Source organism: Haliotis asinina, chromosome 1, assembly GCF_037392515.1.
Source record: "Haliotis asinina isolate JCU_RB_2024 chromosome 1, JCU_Hal_asi_v2, whole genome shotgun sequence".
Classification (NCBI taxonomy): Eukaryota; Metazoa; Mollusca; class Gastropoda; order Lepetellida; family Haliotidae; genus Haliotis; species Haliotis asinina.
In genome coordinates, this window is record NC_090280.1 from 24,213,390 (window position 1) to 24,232,829 (window position 19,440).

Sequence of the window (19,440 nt, forward strand, 5' to 3'; positions counted from 1 at the left end):
GTGATAGTGTCTGACCAAACAACTGAATAAAATTTTGTGTTTTAACATCTGCAGAACATGTCTGCAATTGCACCCTATTGTATAGTTATTGTGTATATTTATTTTCTGAGACTCTAAAATAATTTGAAAGTAAATTTGGTTTAATGTTGTTGCTTATTTTTCCTTTCAAACATGTACATGCACATTGCATTCACATTCTTGAACAAAAAGAGCTGGTCAATACTTTACATTGTTTGACACTAAATTTTACACTGAGTCAGTCCATCATGTTGGAATTTGAACCACAATGGCTCAGGACAATAAACACAGACTGAGAAATCTGGCAGCTGGACAATAATGTGTATGAAGTTTACGTTAATTAAAAATACATTCCTCCATTAACTACACCTGACGATTGTTTTTTACATATTAGTCATGTGTAACAAGCTTACTTTACTTGTAGCATGGGGTAGCATGAAGGCAAGGGAGACAACTAAGTAAGTTATTTATCAGATTACCTCCCCCTCACCCACTGTACATATTGATGGAAAACGTAATATGTATTTCCCCATTGACTTTAATGGTAATGTTATATTTGTTTTAAGAAGGGAGCCTGATGCTAGCTGCCATGATGACAAGAAGTGGTTGCTGAAGACAAATTCTAACCCAGATCTTCATGCCCGGCAAATGACTACCTCCATACGCTCCTTTTCCAATAGACTTGGACAGGCCTGTAATGTAATAATTATTAGTTTTAATATTTCTTAAAAACAATAAATAAAACTGACACAGTGTCCCTCCTACACACAGCATCTGTCTGCTTAGACTTGCCATGAAGGAAAGATAACTCCGTATCAGTGTGTTTAGCATTCAGTAAAGCTAAGTACAAGAAGCAAAACAGACATGTGGGTTGACACATGATGTCACCAACTTGAAAATACCAGTGATTACATTCATCTGTGGTGGGGTAGCCTAGTGGTTAAAGTGTTGGCTTGTCATGCTGATGACCCAGGTTCGATTCCCACATTGGTGCAATGTGTAAAGCCTATTTCAGGTGTCCCTCCGCTGTGATACTTCTGGAATATTGTCCAAATGGGTGTAAACATTCAGTATAAGTCATTAGAGTGAAACAGTGTAACGCAGTAATAAACCCATGGCAATTTGTCTTCTGTTTTTGTTATACCATAATGCAATCCAGAAATGCTGTGTTTTCGGCTTTACGTACATTGAGTTTGTTACCGTTTTTAGAAATTCTCTAAAATGTTAAGGAACTGAATTATTTTGTCAGCATCTGTGCATTTTTGTTAGGTTTGGCTCTTGTCCATTTTCTGCATTGTGATCAAATCTCATGTACCAATCCAAAAAAGATGGAAGCAAAGGCCTTGTATAACAATACGTACCATACCCCTTGTCATCTTGTTTAGAAATACAGCAGTGAATATTGAAAAGTATGGTCAGTATTGACTGGATGTGCACTTATAAAAAACCTACAAAAATCTGGCACAAATTTCATCACATCACAGCTGTCAGATCATTCAGTCTTCTCTGATGTGCTTGTTACCCTATGGAATCTGATTTTACAATCCCTTGAAAGACTGCATGTGCCAAAGTTTGCAAAGTAGAGCACCAGTGTATGATATAAGCGAAAACCCTGTCAGACATCAGCCCACCTACTTCAAAATGTTACCAGCCCCAAATGGATTTAACCAGACCAGACAATTGAAAGAAAATAACTCAATTTTTAGCGATGAAAAGGTAACTGTTTTAGTGATCATATGTGTCAACGCAGTGCTTCAGTGTTCGAACAAATCTGAATGTAATGTTTGATTTGATAAAACAATAGATTTTAGGTAAGGTGAATTTACTTGGATGTATGGAACATGCTATGTAAAGAATTTACCAAGCTCAATGGTCTTGTAACTTTACACCATCTGTCAGTCATCTTGCTTGTCTCAGCAGTCAGACAAGCCCTTATTTCATACACTGACAGTACCCTACATATTGCACTACTGTCCGTTTGGGTTCAAATGAGAACGATGAATGATTAAGTCAGTCGAAATAGGGATAAGCACACAAAACGTAAACCAGACAAATGACTCTCAAACCTCTGTACCCAACATGATCTGAGATCTGACTTATTGATCAAATGAAATTGTGGTTTAAGAAACTCATCATCAGCAGATGAAAGAATTCCGTCTGACCAATCAATTACAGCTAGCCAGCCGAATGGTCTGGTAAAAATTTTATATGTTCCACTCTATCTTAAAATGTATTTTTCAAACTGAGCATTACATTTAGACTTGACAATTACTGTTTGAACACTGAATGGTCATATCACAGGCTTGACATATATTATTACTGAAAAAGCAACAGAAATAAAAAAATCACTAAATAAAATTCTCAGGTTCATTAAATTATTCATTTTAATAAAAACTTGAGATAATTTCATTGGATTGTCTGTTCTGGTTATTCACTGGGGGGAGGAAACTTTTGGAAGTTACCAGTTTTGATGTCTAGTTGTGGTTTTGTCCTGTTTCAAACAATGCTATCATGTAACATAGTTCTACTACTCACTCTTCACACCGAAGGGTGACAAACTGTCGGGTGAATCTCAGCACAGCCCCCTAATAGTCAGGATACAGCTGCATCATCATCATGTCCATCCATCCACACAACTCGATAAGTCTACCTGACTACCCAATCCTGTTAGTCATTGCAGAAAAGCAATTGTAACATTCTAACCTGGATCTTCATAGGTATCAAGATTAAAAACAAAAGTCCAAATGATGGTGGAAGGATAGTTTTATACAGTCCCTGTTGATCAATTCTTGTGCACAAGCACATGTCAAAAGCTCATCTAGGGTTCCCAACCTGACTCGAGTGAATTCTACAGCCATGATGGGAGACAACAGTATTGAAGCCAGCAACATCTTCCAAGGCTCGGTTTGTTGATGTGGAGGTTGTCCAGCAAGACCAGACTCCAGGCTTTCACTTGACACCTCAACAACAAGGACAGGTTGATAAGACGTGCAGTATTGACAAACTTTAAAGATAACAACTTCTTTTTTGTTTGTGTGCGACATTTTGATATTGATTCTTGTGCCATTATCAAGAATCTGTATCAAAACTTGATACCCACCAACTGCTCTTATATTTCAGTATTATTGCCTACCGCTTTGAGCGTGCACTAGTTCGTGGATATGTGTCATCTATAAATATCCAGTAATAATTACTGATTATTTCATTGGTTTTTGTTTTGTGCTTAATGCAGTACTTGGATATTACCAACATGTCTCATGGTGTTAGCTTTCTTTTATCTTATACCATTCAAAAACAGGAAGAGGATTTGACATTGATAAAATGCAAATGATGAAGCCTTGTGGGGAAACACATGATGAGAAATTTGTTAATGTTTCATCTGTATGGATATTACTTTTGACACTGACTAGTGGTATGCTCACAAAATGGAACATCCCCTACTTTATTTTAATGGTATATCATATTGTAGTTTGTAGTTTAGTATTGTACAACTTTATGGACAAGGTGTTTTACTTCATGAGTGTGATGAAACTCAACACCCACCAGACTCACTAAGTTAGTTGACACATGGCATCATATCCCAGTTGTGCAGATGTACACTGATGCTGCTGATCATTGGATTGTCTGGTCCAGACTACATGTCATATAGCTGCGCCAGTACACAACACCGATCTCTTAACACCATGCGTTTTTTTCGGCAACCATAGCTAAGACGAGCCAAAACTAGGAATGGTGAACTAGACCATTCCGTACAAAAGAAAAGAAACGAACACCGATTGCAAAGCAACTGTAGCAGCACTAGTGTATAATATAAGTTATCTCTCTCTGTCCGTCCCCCTCCTCATTCATTTGTTCCTTAAAGTGTGTTAGTAGATCATGAGCTGTTTTAGCAGCACTAGTGTATAACATGATTTATCTCTCTCTGCCCCTTCCTCTCCTCATTCATTTGTTCCTTAATGTGTGTTAAAACATCATGAGCTGTTTTAGCAGCGGCGGCCAGGTAAAGGGATACATGTCATAATGTTGCAGTTACCTGAAACTATGGCAGCATTTGGTCAAGGTGACCTGACTGATAGTCTAGATTTGTATTGATCAACTCAGCACTATATTGGTTACCATAGTTACCAGCAGCTGTAATTAGAAAGTCTTTTTAGCATGCTTTGAATCTTACTCTATACTTCTTTATATGTTTTTTGTTACAGGTATTTAGTTTTGAAATGAAATGGTTCTTTTTTCTGGGACTGTGTCAGTCCAGGTTTGAGACTCTGTGGCTGGAGGACACCACCCATGTCAACACCATCAACCGTTGAGATTATCGAAGGTCATTCTGACCTCAGCTTCATTCTGGTGTTTTGATTAAATGCATTCAAACTTCCCTGTATATTGATCCTTATGCATAAACCACGTCATCATGTCAAATAAACACTGATCAAGTTAGATAACTGATGTGATGTGAAAATGACATTATTTTCAGTTGTCTCATACTGACTAATGATTAGTCTCTGAATGTGTATAATTCTTCTGGAAACAAATATTCCTGTTTGAATAGAATAGGAGACCCAGTGAGATGGGAAATTCAGAGGAAATCTAGACTTGCTTCATTTAGGACTAGGGAGGGCAAGGCAGTCGGGAAAAAATTCGAGACAGACTAAAGTAGTTGGATGTGCATCTGAGATAATTGATTACATTTACATGCAACATTAGAATACAAATATTGAGAATCCATTGGTTCATACCAATATGAAATACTTAGGCAACAGTGACAAACTCAGGAGGGTATCACCAGTAAGTGTAGGCATATCTATGGTGTTCTGTAGCTCAGTGGTCCAGCAGCTGATCCAGGTTTGATTCCAATGGGTATGAGGTGTTAGATGTCACCATGAACTCTCCGGCCGTCATGGAACACTGACTGAAATACCATGGTGACACTCATTTAGCACTACTTTTTTATAATTTTTGAACCATTTTTATCTGTTTCTTCTGAATTTAATTTAATGTCAAATCAACCATGATAGCATTTTCTCTTTCTTCAGCCTTATTCTGTAACATTTGTATATATATTGTTGTCCATGTTAATAAGGTAGTTTCCCAGTTTCTAGACTTGCTTCATTTAGGGCTTATAGCAGGGAGGGCAAGGGAGTGGGGAAAAAGTGCGAGACAAACTAAAGTAGTTGGATGTGGATCTGAGATAATTGATTACATTTATATTCCACATAAGAATACAAATATTGAGAATCCAGTGGTTCAAACTAATATGAAATGACTAGGCAACAGTGACAAACTCAGGAGGGTATCACCTGTAAGTGTAGACAATTCTGTGGTGTGGTGGTAAGAGCTTGGCTTGTCCAGCTGCTGATCCAGGTTTGATTCCCAGCATGGGTATGAGGTGTTAGATATCACTGTCAACACTCCGGCCGTCATGGAACACTGACTGAAATACCATGGTGACACTCATTTAGCACTCCTTTTTCATCATTTTTGAACCATTTTTATCTGTTTCTTCTGAATTTCATGTCAAATCAACCCTGATAGCATTTTCGCTTTCTTTGGCCTTATTCAATAAGATTTGTATAGATATTGGTGTCCATGTGGTCAAAATAAGGTAGTTTCTCAGGAGGTAGCTAGGTGGTTAAAGCACTTGCTTGTTGGGCCAGTCAGGGGCTAATTCCCTTCCTGGGTATAGTATACAGGCTTTAAGGGTGACCAGTCATCAGACTGACAAAATTATACAAGGCTGTAAACTGTCAACAAAAGATAGGATAAGTCATCAAGGCTCTATTTAAATATTTACGAGGAAACAAATGAGGAAATTCTGTGCATTTGTTTTCAAAATGCTATCTTTCCATGCATGCTTGTTGTTTGCTGGTTACCTGAAACTAACAGGAAGAAAATGTATTATTTTGTTTTTAGTTCCTTAACCTTGTAATGCTTGAAGTTTGCATGCTACAAAGGCAAAAAGGAGGAAAATATGTAAGCTTTTATTTTTTTACCAACAGCAAACAGGCAATATAGTGTTATTCACGATTTGTTCACTGTTGTTTAAGTGCAGGTTTGAGTCTCTTGTCAACATGTTGAAGAAATGTAAACACAGAAATGTATGCTGTTAAAGTGTTTGCTTGTCACAACGAGAATGCTCGCTCGCTCGCTCGCTCACTCACTCACTCACTCACTCACTCACTCACTCATGTTGATAAATTACAACTACAGTCAAACAGTTTCTGATTATAAAGACTGATTAAAGGCTTCTTTAGGTGGAGGGAATGGTCCTCAAATTAGGGATATTTAGCTGACTAGTTGAACAAAGGCCTTTGTGCAGTAAACTAATAGCTAGTCATGTTTTGTATTTTGTTTTAGAGAGAAAATGAGTCATGCAAGCTATTTCCTATGTGAATATGTGTATTCTAATTACATCCTGAAATAGAATGTGTGCATCATTGTGTGTTTACTCTGGAAGTAGGATTATGTATGTGCAACTGTCGACCATTGATTATGACAAACACCTGTTGCCAGACACTAAGTCAGTGGAGGATGAACTTTAGCTGGAAACTACAGCTATTGTTCAATGCTCAGAATACTGGATTCTTTCATTATGCACTGCTATTCCTCAACAAACATGCACCCTTTGGTAAAGCAAAGTTATTTTATGTACGAAATATTTAGCTATTTCTCTTTGACAGAAAACATTTCAAGTGAGACCTGGAAGAAGACTGACAACATAAAGTGACAGAGGAAAATGGTGACTTACAGTTTGAGTGAACATGCTGGCTGAAGGCTGCATGAGTGAAGTAGGCACATGTAACAGTTCCTGTTCGGAGATGACTGTCATCATTTTTCATGTTGTCGTCACCTTTACGTAGCTGCCAGAACATCTGATGACTCAATAAAGAGAATATTAGCAGAGATAGTTTGTGTTGTTATGGATGATGATAGTTGAATTCAAAAGGGAAAAACATGATGTTTAAAGAAATCAGTGTTGACGATGATGATGAGGAGGAAAAGGAGGAGGACAGCAACAACAATTATGATAAGTCCTGGATGACTTAGGCATATTTTCACTATTACTGACATATCTTTCAGAACATTTGATGACTTGATAAAGAGAATGTTAGCAGACATATTATTTCAACATTCAATTGTGAGTGATGGTTTAGTTAAAATCAACACAGATCAGATTTCAGGAAGTAAGTGATGATGATGATGATGATGATGATGATGATGATGATGATGATGATGATGATGATGATGATGATGATAGTTTAAAATTTACTGTAACCTGTTTTATGTTTATAAAGCTGCCATCAGCTTTGTCCAAATAACAATATGCTAATACTTCAAATTACCTCCCTATACAAGCTGGAATCCATACACATGGCTTGTGTGATATTGTCCATATGCTACAATACATTAGCTGGTAATGATGATTTCAAGAAGTTGCCCTAAATAGGGAAGCTAAACTGTGGTGTATTTATAGTTCACAGAATTTCCTGAACAGGATATTTACAGTGACATATGTCAGCCTATTCCTGTCTGAAGTAGTTGGTATCAACAATGCATACATTGATTGCTTGCAAATGAATGTCAAGGTTAAGGGTTTATTTTTATTTTTGATGCCGTGCATCACAATCAGCAGGTGAAACCTGAAGCCACATGCAACTTCATGTCTGCTGATTGGGGATCTGGGTCTGGGTGGGGAGTCTGTGTAATGAATTTCTAAATTACCCCACGCATGGTCTTATCAGACAGGCCTGATTTACCTGCTCCACACAGTCTGGGTCAGCAATAGCTTCAGGATGGAATTACTCATTAATTACATCATGAAGTGATGCACATTTAGTCTGTTGTAGTTGTTGCTGGAACATGTTTTTACCTGCTTCAGAGTATTAGGTGATTTAGTGTTAGATTATTTCATTGATATAGCAGGCATGTGTGAACATGTGCTTGTATTTCACATCACATGTATATGCTTTTTCAGTGTTCATTATAGATCCTCTACAGGTGATATATTACTATTATTCAAGCACAATGAAAATACAAATTAGATATTCATCTCAGTGATAGGTTGTAGGTAAAGAAAACAACCAATCACCTTGTAGGATAGGCCCCATTTTGTATTCATCTTTTAAGAGGTTTTCTAGTTATTAGCTTAAGTAAGAAGAATCAGTCTCCTAGAAACATTGTTCAGTTAAACAAAAGTATTGTCAACATAGTTAAATGAATTTCTTTGATGTATTATATGAAACCATACATCACCTTTCTGTAAATATGGGCTCGTTTGGATTTAGCCCCCATACAAGCATGTGTTTTGTAATTGCGGCAGTGAGCTATAGGACAGTAGTGAACCAAGAAGTAGTAAATGTACCGTTATAGGAAACAAGGAAACTATAGTAACATCACCATCATGAACTGTACTAACTATACAGAGAAATTATGAAACATTTACTATCAGCTATAGTAGACAAGGAATCATGATCATCATAATCTGTAGTAAACAAGTACTACAAATATTACAGATGTAAACAAGTAGACATATCACTGTAATGAACTGTAGTAATTATATACTTCCCATAAAAAGACTCACAAGTGTAAATGTAGCCTCCTACTTCAGGCAACTGTTGTAAAATTACATTTTGCAAAATATGCCATACTGTGTATAGGTACTGTTCACACATGAACTGATGTATTGTAAAACAAATTCATATGTTGAAAAGATTATTGTCATGAGTTCAGTACACGGCTGTGGACATGCACAATATTTGCATATGCTTTTCAGCGGTTTGATTCATGATCCTCAAGCAATTTATCTGCATAAAGTTTCCAGTTGGTTCCCCCATGTTAGTTGAGAGATCAGTCTTCCATGTAACCATATAATGGTATACATGTATTTAACATATATACTTATGTTGCAATAAATAGTCATTTATGTACCAAACACCAAATTTTGTCACAGGTAGTAAATAAACAAATAGTGAATTTTGATGGATCTGTAAGAGGAACACTGCATTTTTTTATTCATATCCTTCTAGAAATTGCCGTTTACACTATTATTTGTTACCTTAGATAGTTATGCAAGTCTATGAGAGCTACAAAAGTGGTATGTAAACAAGAAGTGTTAACTAACGTACAACTTACAATGCAATATAAAAGCTGTTTTTTTTTCAGAAATTGTACTGAACTGAGACAATAAGCCTCGAAAAACCCTCAGAAAATGACGTACAAGTAATGTAAACACAAATGTTATAAAATATCACCTTGTATAACAATGTCAAAACCGCACATGATCAGTAATTATAGTTCATCACTTATGCTAAGATGAACTAGTTTCCCAGGTACAACAGCTACCTTGTCCTAGTTGTGTTTCAAATTTCAAATCTTATCTTTTAGCGCTGACTCCCAGGCGTGTTTTCCCATCAGATCATGTTCAAGTACATGTTTGTGGCTTTAACCTTAACTTTAGATAAGAGCTGCCATCATTTTAGGGAAGGCCATGCAGTATGTGTGTATGTGCGCTGTGGCGTGGCGTGGCGTGGCGTGGCGTGGCGTGGCGTGGCGTGATGGTTTGAAGTGGGGTTGTTTGGGTGGGGTGACGTGGGGTGTGGTGATGAGAGGTGAGAATGAAACATCTGGTCAGTTTCTATAGATACTGTGATGTAACAATGTGATAAACTGTTTTCAAATCTGAAATCTGACAATGGTAGTAGCTAAGATGTGGCACCAGGGGGATACCATAAATATTCTTCACACATAGTACCATGTGGGAAATTGAACCTGGGTATTCGACATGAAAGGTGGCCGCTCTGACCACTAAGCTACCCCACTGCTCCTAAGATCAAAGTAGAAAGTGCTTAAAAGTAAGCTTTATCATGGAAAAGATGCATCTATAACGTAGGCAAGATATGTCGTGAAATGGGTGCATACGGATTGAGGGATTGTTATAATACAGATTGGGTGCAGTGGTGTAGTCTCGTGGTAAAAGCGTTCACTCGTCACACTGAAGACCAGAGTTAAATTCCCACATAGGTACATTGTGTGAAGCTCATTTCTGGTGTCCCCCTGAAATATTGCTAAATATTACAGATTGATTGTGTAATATATTCTTGGCACTACGGCATATGTGGGTCCAGAATTTCTACCAAGGTACCACAACCCATATGACCCTACCCTACCCGGACACCCGATAAATAATTCATCAAATGTGTAGGAAGTGGCAATATATTCTTCACCTCGGAGGCTATAATTACAAATTTTCAGTATCTTAATTAAGAATTATGTTCAAAACAGGTGACTGTAAATGATGTCTTAATTTTCAGAGAAAGAACAAGCTTTTAATCATGAAAGAATGACATCTTACATTGTTTAACCTATTAGTCACATGAACAGGTTCGGGTACTGAGACAGGGTCCACCTCATTACCCACCTGTCCCGGGTATCAGGGCTACCCGTCCCCGCCCTACTTGGAACACAGTGCTGTGACATATTTTGTTACCTGTTCTTGGCATGAACACTGATCCCCATCCACCATTCATTTCCCCATCTAACACTGCTGCCTGATAATTGTTAACAACAGCGAGATTGGATGATGTCAGTGGGGATGATTGTTGAGTGATATAAGAAACATTCTTCATATGTCTGTTTTTACCCGTTGCTTGGATATTTCAAGATGTTGGAAATGTTATTTACCATCATCCTTATGCAATGATTGAATGACATATTGTCACAAAACTGGCACTGTCAAATATAATCCTCAAAATTTCCTAATGCAAATATAAAATCATTATTTGCTCATAAATATATGTATTCAAACAACAGAACAGAGGTTTAAGAAGAGTTTTCTGTAAATTACTACACAATTTTAATGTTAAAAACCTTAGAAAGAATAATGTACATGATCAAAATGTTTGTTTCATTTTTGTAATGAAGGCCATGTCCAGGATGAGTTTCAAATTCTTTTCATTTGTAAACATTACCAGTTTCTTAGGAACAGGTATCTCCCTATGATCTCAACTGTCCACAAAGATGAATAGCAGATGGAAAACCTGTTCAACTCAAGAAATATCAATATACTATTATCTGTTTCAGTATTTCTAAAAAGAATTTTTGAAATTAGACAGCATACAATATGTTTATATATAATATAAAAAGTATATTTATATTTCCATGTGATTCTGCAATGTGAAAATATAACAACACAACTGTACTATAGGCTTGAAATACTGAATAAACCTCTGTGTGATAACCTTACTTCCTGTAACCTGACTGTGCCTGCCTACACCATATTTCACCTAGCTTTACATGCATGTTATGGCCTGCTGTTTAATCAGATCGAAGTCCTTCATATCATGCTGGATTGTTTGACAAACAAAGAGCTAGAAACTCATTGTGTTAACCTATTGAAAAGTGCATTTCAAAAAGCCATGGTCATCAGATAAATTTTGTAGATTATCAGTTGTTATATGTCAGAAGTATTTTTGAGAATTTCAGCTGATATTACCAGTGTACAACAGCTGCTTTGTAGGCTGTATATCTTCTTGCATATGCGGCGGCAGCTGTGCAGTGTAGCAGTGTCACAGTGATCACTTACCTGTGCAGTGTTACCTGCTTAAACCAGGCAGGTGCAATAATCCTTGCAAAGCACATAGGAGAACAAAGTGCTTCTCCCTATAGGTGTATATGAATTGTTATTGGGGTAAGGTAAAGTTAAGGACTGGTTTTACAAATCCACATTTTTTTTTACATTAGGCCAGACCAGTTAAAGTTTTGTTTTACAGATTTTTGTCCTCAGAAAACCTAAAGGCATGGGGGTGGTTGTGTAAAATCACCAGTCAAAGCATTTTTCAAAAGCATTGTTTTTCAAGTTCACATTCACCATTGTGCTTGAAGCACTGATTTCTAATGCAAATATTGTTAGATAATTCAGTTTGAAGTCTCTGAGAACAGATATCGGTGTTTTCGTTTCAACAAAGTGCCTTGGATAGTTGAAGTCTTGCTCCCATATATCTTAACATTAGGATTCTATTTTTGAGCGGGAATAAAATTATAGATTTTTTCTTATTCTTGATAATAATAAGACTGGGCAAACAAAATTGGCCTGGGCTTAACACAAAGTTAAATTATTCACATTTTTACAAGGTGTACAGTCATCCCATCCCAACTGTGTTGTGTCATATGATATGATTTGTCATATACTTATTCTATTGATCATTATATCAAAGTGATATTTCTTCACATTCTCAGTGATCATTGATAATGAGGCATTGTTTGTGAGGCCTGCTGTTTTTGCCAATTGACTAACTTGACTCCACTGCACCATACTGGCATAATATTTTCAAAAAGTCATTAGGCTACGTGTCGGATTTATATTTGAAACACTGATATAACTGCACAATTTTGCAAAATCTAAATTTTAATTAATGTCAGTTGATACACAAAATATCATCCGCAAGCACCTGCTAATGAATATCTTACATTGACTCTCTGAATGCTAGAGGTTATAATGCTCTATTCCTCAAATTATTTTTTTGACATGCCTTCAAACCATACAAACTCTGTTTGAAGTAGTATGATGTTTTCTTGTTAGGAAATGAAAAGCAGTTTTCAAATTTCTACCTGGTGCTGACACCTGAGAGCATTGGTTGTTGAGATGGCAGACAATATTTCATTCATGCTGAAAGGTCAAGGTAACTGTGTGTGAAGTTCCTTTCATCAGTTATCACCTGTCGTTATTTTTTTGGAGACAGCATTCATCCACTGCATATAGCTTTCTGCAGTAACTTGAACAGATACACCATGTGCATGCACCCATTACAGAGGCTATTTTACAAAACTAATTTCTGGAAGTTTATTATACCGCCCTGTTTAAGTACAAAACGACAGGTAGAAGCTTAACTTGATTTTGATAGCAGAAAGTGTTTCCCTTTGGTGGTATCAAAATGTAAAACTTATTTTGATGATACTGTCATGTAAATTCATCAGCATACAAAGTATCAGTATTTCCTCCGCATACAAAGCACTATGTATGAAGGCCAATGCAAATTCACAGTTGGTTTTCATGGTGTGCTCTCCACCTTCTTTTCAAACTCAATTTTATTCATTTGGGATAATGGTGGCATACATTCAGCAGAACATTTGGTAAATTGCATGTGAATAGCCATTCTGCACTTGAGATGTGAATTGGCTTCAACAAATATACGAGCGATGGAGTAGCCTAGTGGTTAAAGCATGAATTTGTTGCGACAGAGACCTGCATTCAGTTCCCCACATTGGTGTTATGTGTGAAGCACATTTCTGGTGTCCCTGATGTTAGTATAGCTGGAATATTGCAAAATTTGGCATATGAAAACTCACTTGTTTAAACAAATGAAACTTACACTGGATTATGACAGTGTTTAAACTTTTGATTTATCCAAGAATCCCATTATTTTCCAAAGGTGAGAACTTGTGTATGAAATAGATTTCCCATCTTAGTGTGGTGGGATCTTGTCTTCACAGTAATAACAGTAAAACCCGTTACTTCCCTTCTCGGAGGGGTGAGACCTTGTCTTGACAGTAAAATCTATTATTTCCTTCTCTGTTTGGTGAGAGCCTATCTAGACTGTAAAATCTATTATTTCCTTCTCTGTTTGGTGAGAGCCTATCTAGACAGTAAAATCTGTTATTTCCTTCTCTGTTTGGTGAGAGCCTATCTAGACAGTAAAATCTATTATTTCCTTCTCTGTTTGGTGAGAGCCTACCTAGACAGTAAAATCTGTTATTTCCTTCTCTGTTTGGTGAGAGCCTATCTAGACAGTAAAATCTATCATTTCCTTCTCTGTTTGGTGAGAGCCTATCTAGACAGTAAAATCTATCATTTCCTTCTCTGTTTGGTGAGAGCCTATCTAGACAGTGAAATCTATTATTTCCTTCTCTGTTTGGTGAGAGCCTATCTAGACTGTAAAATCTATTATTTCCTTTCTCGGTGTAGTGAGACCTTGTGTAGACAGTAAAATCTGTTATTTCCTTCTCTGTTTGGTGAGAGCCCATCTAGACAGTAAAATCTATTATTTCCTTTCTCGATGTAGTGAGACCATGCGTAGACAGTAAAATTTCCTTTCTCAGTGGGTATGACCTTATCTACAAAGTAAAACCATTTATTTCCCTTCTCACTATAATTTAACTTTGTTCATGCAGTAATACCTGTTACTTCCCTTCTCAGTATAGCGAGATCCCATCTATGTTGTAAAACCTGTTATTTCCCTTCTCTGTGTAGTGAGACATTGTCTATGCTGTAAAACCTGTTATTTCCATTCTAAGTTTGGTAAGTTCTTTTCTTCAAAGTAAAACCTGTTTTTTCCCTCCTCAGTATATTGAGACATTGTCTATGCAGTAAAACCTGTTTTTTGCCTTCTCAGTATGGTGAGACCTCTTCCTCATAATGACACATGTTATTTGCTTTCTGAGTATTGGGAGATCTCTACCTCATGATGACACCTGTTATTTGCCCTTTGAGTATGGTGAGGCATCTTCCTCATAGTGACACCTATTATTTGCCTTCTGAGCATGGTGAGACCTTTTCTTCATAATGACACCTGTTATTTGCCGTCTGAGTATGGAAGACCTCTGCCTTATCAGGACACTGTTTACTTTACATCTCATTATGGTGAAAGCTTGACAACAGGGTGAAACCCAATATTTTCATTGTAACGATGGTGAGACCATGACAATGGAGTGAAGTCTCTTTCACCTACAAAGTACCGTGGGACCTGAGCTTGTTGAGGTACTGATATGTGTCAAGAGAGCCCTTTGTAACTGAGAGCCAATAATTCCGCACCATAAAGTCACGAAGGAAGTGATATAAGGAGGGAACCTTGCAGCTGCAGACATGAACTGACAAGTGCATGATTTATGAGTATGACGTTCTTTAAACACTGCTGTGAATTCATATGAATATGGCATTGTCACAATGGGGATTACCTAGGCCTGTTGTAGCTTGTTGCCATGTTTCCTAAGAGAGCAGATGTTTATTTAGCAGCTTGACTAACAGAGTAGCATGAAATATGAGACACATGGCTCCTTGGCTTGTCCTTGTCAATTACGTTTACAAATTATTTCCCCCTAGAGATGCATGTGTACGGGATCAGATGAGTCCTGACTCCATAAGCATGTCCCCTCACATTCCACTTGATACACAGTCACTACTAACACATTCCTACAGTGCCTCTGGTATTCCCACAGATTGACTATCACCAGTATTCTCATTCCTACAGATTGATTGTCACCAGTATTCTATTTCCTACAGATTGACTATCACCAGTATTCTCATTCCTACAGATTGACTATTACTACTATTCACATCCAACAGACTCAAATCAACCATACTCATCGCCATAACTCAGCCCTTCAGATTCACATAGACTACGCTCTTCTCATCCACAAATTTCTACAGATTCACATCCACCACCATAACACATTTCTACAGACTCATGCCCACCAGGCTTTCCACCAAAACACATGCCTAAAGACTCACAATCACCAGGCTCTACACATACACACCTTAAAACATTCTTAACATAGTCCTACAGACATGTCCACCATGCCCCCCCAACATACCACCACAACAGTCCTACAGACCTACATCCACCATGCCCCACATACACCACCACAACACAGTCCTTCATACTCACATCCACCGTGCTCCACATACACCACCACAACAACAGTCCTTCAGACTTACATCCAGCATGCCCCACGTACACCACCACAACACAGTCCTACAGACTCACATCCACCATGCCCCATATACACCACCACAACACAGTCCTACAGACTCACATCCACCACGCTCTACACACACTACCACAACACAGTCCTTCATACTCACACCCACCATGCTCTACACACACCACTACAACAACAGTCCTACACACTACCCCAACAACAGTCCTACAGACTCACATCCACCATGCTCTACACACACCATCAGAACACAGTCCTACAGACTCACATCCACCATGCCCCATATACACCACCACAACACAGTCCTTCAGACTCACATCCACCATGCTCTACACACACTACCGCAGCACAGTCCTACACACTCACATCCACCATGCTCTACACACACCACCACAACAACCCAGTCCTACACACTCACATCCACCATGCTCTACACACACCACCACAACCCAGTCCTACAGACTCACATCCACCATGCTCTACATACACTACCGCAGCACAGTCCTACAGACTCACATCCATCATGCTCTACACACACCACCACAACAACAGTCCTACAGACTCACATCCACCAGGCTCTACACACACCATCAGAACACAGTCCTACAGACTCACATCTACCATGCTCTACACACACTACCACAACACAGTCCTACAGACTCACATCCACCATGCTCTACACACACCACCACAACAACAGTCCTACAGACTCACATCCACCATGCTCTACACACACCACCACAACAACAGTCCTACAGACTCACATCCACCATGCTCTACACACACCATCAGAACACAGTCCTACAGACTCACACCCACCATGCTCTACACACACCACCACAACAACAGTCCTACAGACTCACATCCACCATGCTCTACACACACCACCACAACCCAGTCCTACACATTCACATTCACCATGCTCTACACACACCACCACAACAACAGTCCTTCATACTCACACCCACCATGCTCCACACACACCATCAGAACACAGTCCTTCAGACTCACATCCACCATGCTCTACACACACCACCACAACACAGTCCTATACACTCACATCCACCATGCTCCACACACACACTACCACAACAGTCCTACAGACTTGTGGATGAGCAAGTCATCAGAAACCACCGCACGCTATCACAAGGAAACAATGCAGCTGTCAGACCAGGCTAGCTATTCTAGAAGCGTTCGTAGCCCTACGAACTTCTTAAACCCATTCTTAACACATCGGCTACAATCAAAGTAAAGAATTCTTAGGGCTACGAACGTTTGAGAATAAGATCTCAAGTCATCCGTGTTTATTAGCTTTTCACGTGAGAAAGGTGCATCAAATGAAGAGAACTGACACGGGTTACTGCATAAGACGTGGATCCAGACGTAATCATGGTGGGAGGGGTTTAGTGCACGTAATGAGTACCACGGTAACTCATTTCAAGTATCATTACAGGAAATTCGATCCTGTAAAATAATGTGTAGTTTTGTGCAGCGTGGTATGATGTAGTGATGTGATTTGGAGTGGCATTGTGGAGCGGGGTTGTGTTGTGTGGTATTTTGTGTTGTGCAGTGCAGGGGGCGCACCCTACCTTTTGTCCAGAAAGTTCATTAAATGACCTTTGCATCCTCTTGAAAACGGCAGAAAATGAACTGTGCGTTGAGCACTTTCTCAAAAAGTTGTATCCGCCCCTGGTTACATACATCACATGAACTCATTACTTTTGTTGAGAGTTTAGTACGAAAGATATTAATTACTTAATGTCGTTTGGCTCACAATCTATGATCTTTGTCCGTGTCCATTTCTACATTTGTGCATTGTGTAAAACCCTGCCTCCATTACAATACGGCTTCAGTGTCAGCTTGGGGTCATCAGCGATCACAAGGAATCGACAATGTATGGTAATCTGCAAATGACTGCATGTACTTCATTCATGATGAAATCTGTTCCCATGGGCAGAATCTATGTTATACTCTACAACTCCATGCTGAAAGGTATTCACACGCCCTGTAAGTGTATATCAATATGTATTTTTCTGTTTCACAATAGGGTTCCTGACAGGCTGGTGTTTGTGGCTACGCAGCGATCGACTGATGGGAAAGTATGAGAATATGCTTATGAAGTATACACTCCGTTGGGAGGTTAGTCAGCATGTGAAACTTCATTAACGTCACTATGTATTGTCAAGCAATTTCAGAAACAGACTGAGAAGGTTGTGTAGATTGTTAGAGCTAGGAAGGTGATGATATAGATTGGGAGAGCTTGGAAGGTGATGATGTAGACTGTGAGAGTTAAAATGTTGAGGATGTAGACTGGGGCAGCTAGGAATGTGATGATGTGAACTGGGAGAGCTAGGAGGGTGATGATGAAGACTGGGAGAGATAGGTTTGTGATGAGTGTAGACTTGGAGAGCTTGGGAGATGATGAGTGTAGACTGGGAGAGCTTGGAAGGTGATGATATAGACTGATACAGCTAAATCGTGATGATGTACACTGAGAGAACCAGAAAGGTGGCGATGTAGATTGGGAGAGCTAGGAAGGTGATGATGTAGAATGGTAGAACGATGAAGGTGATGATGCAGACAGGGACAGCTAGGAAGGTGATGATGTGGCTTGGAAGAGCAAGGAAGGTGGTGATGTAGACTTATAGTGCCAGAAAGGTGATGATGTAGACTTGGAGAGCTAGAAAACTGATGATGTAGACTGAGAGAGCTAGAAAGGTGACGATGTGGCCTGGGTAAGCTAGGAAGGTGATGAGTGTAGACTGAGAGTGGTAGGAAGGTGAGGATATGGATTGGGAGAGATAGGAAGGTGACGAGTGTAGACTAGGAGAGCTAGACCCGTGATGACTAGGCTGATAGTGATCTGGGCCCACTTGCATAAAGCATACTTAGCGCTACAACGATCTTAAGCCTATATATTGGGGTATTTGAGTTACAATCGTACCCGTTGTAGCGCTAAGATTGCTTTGTGCAGGTAGACCCATTTAAACCCATTCATTTTCAACCACTGCAGCATTCCTACATTTCTTCAACCGCCACTAACATCGCTGTTTCAACACGAACATTCACATCTACATCTTCTACAATCAAGGACATCAACACTACAATCAACGCTACAAAAACTGTGATTCAATAGTTTACATCACTACAACTGCGGACGTGTTGTCACCCTTTGGAAAATGTCCCAGGACGATACTGAGTACAGCTAGACCAGCTGCAAACAGATGAATAACTATACCAGGCTTCGGGTCTCACCGTATATACACTGATTATTCGATCACACGCACATGTGCTGTATTGTATTTGATGGTTGGTGTAGTAGTACTCTCAGTCCTTGGAGCCGTTCTGCAAAGCGAACTTAGTGCTAAGGTGACCCATACCTTAACACAGACTTCAGGTAGTTTTAGCGTTAAGGTGGCCGTAACTCCCATCTCTTAACATAGACACAGGTAGTTTTAGCGCTTAGGTTAGCTTGGACAAAGGTAGCCAGGCCTACTGACCGAAGCGTTGTACATATATGCACTGAAACACAGTATACCAATATACTGAAACACAAGAATGGATACAAGTGGTAATAAAGTGAATTTTCTCTCTTACCCATGCATACGTTCAGGTGGATGTGCTAACGAGATCAAAGACGAGGATATGAATTATAACCACCCAGATGGATTAATTTTCATTCAATTCTAATATTGCAATATGGACGAAATTAAC

At 38.8% G+C, this 19,440-nt stretch overlaps 1 protein-coding gene and 1 long non-coding RNA gene across 3 annotated transcripts in view; both read right to left on the reverse strand.

Moving 5' to 3' along the window:
* Nucleotides 1-19,440, reverse strand: part of LOC137289219 (large ribosomal subunit protein mL41-like) — a 254,186-nt gene that overhangs the window by 38,409 nt on the left and 196,337 nt on the right. The gene's annotated exons all lie outside the window — the stretch shown is intronic.
* On the reverse strand, nucleotides 2,764-7,708 carry LOC137289298 (uncharacterized). Of its 2 annotated transcripts, XR_010957184.1 has the most exons (4): nucleotides 7,359-7,708; nucleotides 6,764-6,887; nucleotides 5,316-5,449; nucleotides 2,764-4,927 (listed from the first exon to the last, which is right to left on the reverse strand). It is a non-coding gene; the product is annotated as an uncharacterized lncRNA (long non-coding RNA). The 2 variants fall into 2 exon arrangements; XR_010957183.1 differs by lacking the exon at nucleotides 7,359-7,708 and having other exon boundaries at nucleotides 6,764-7,235.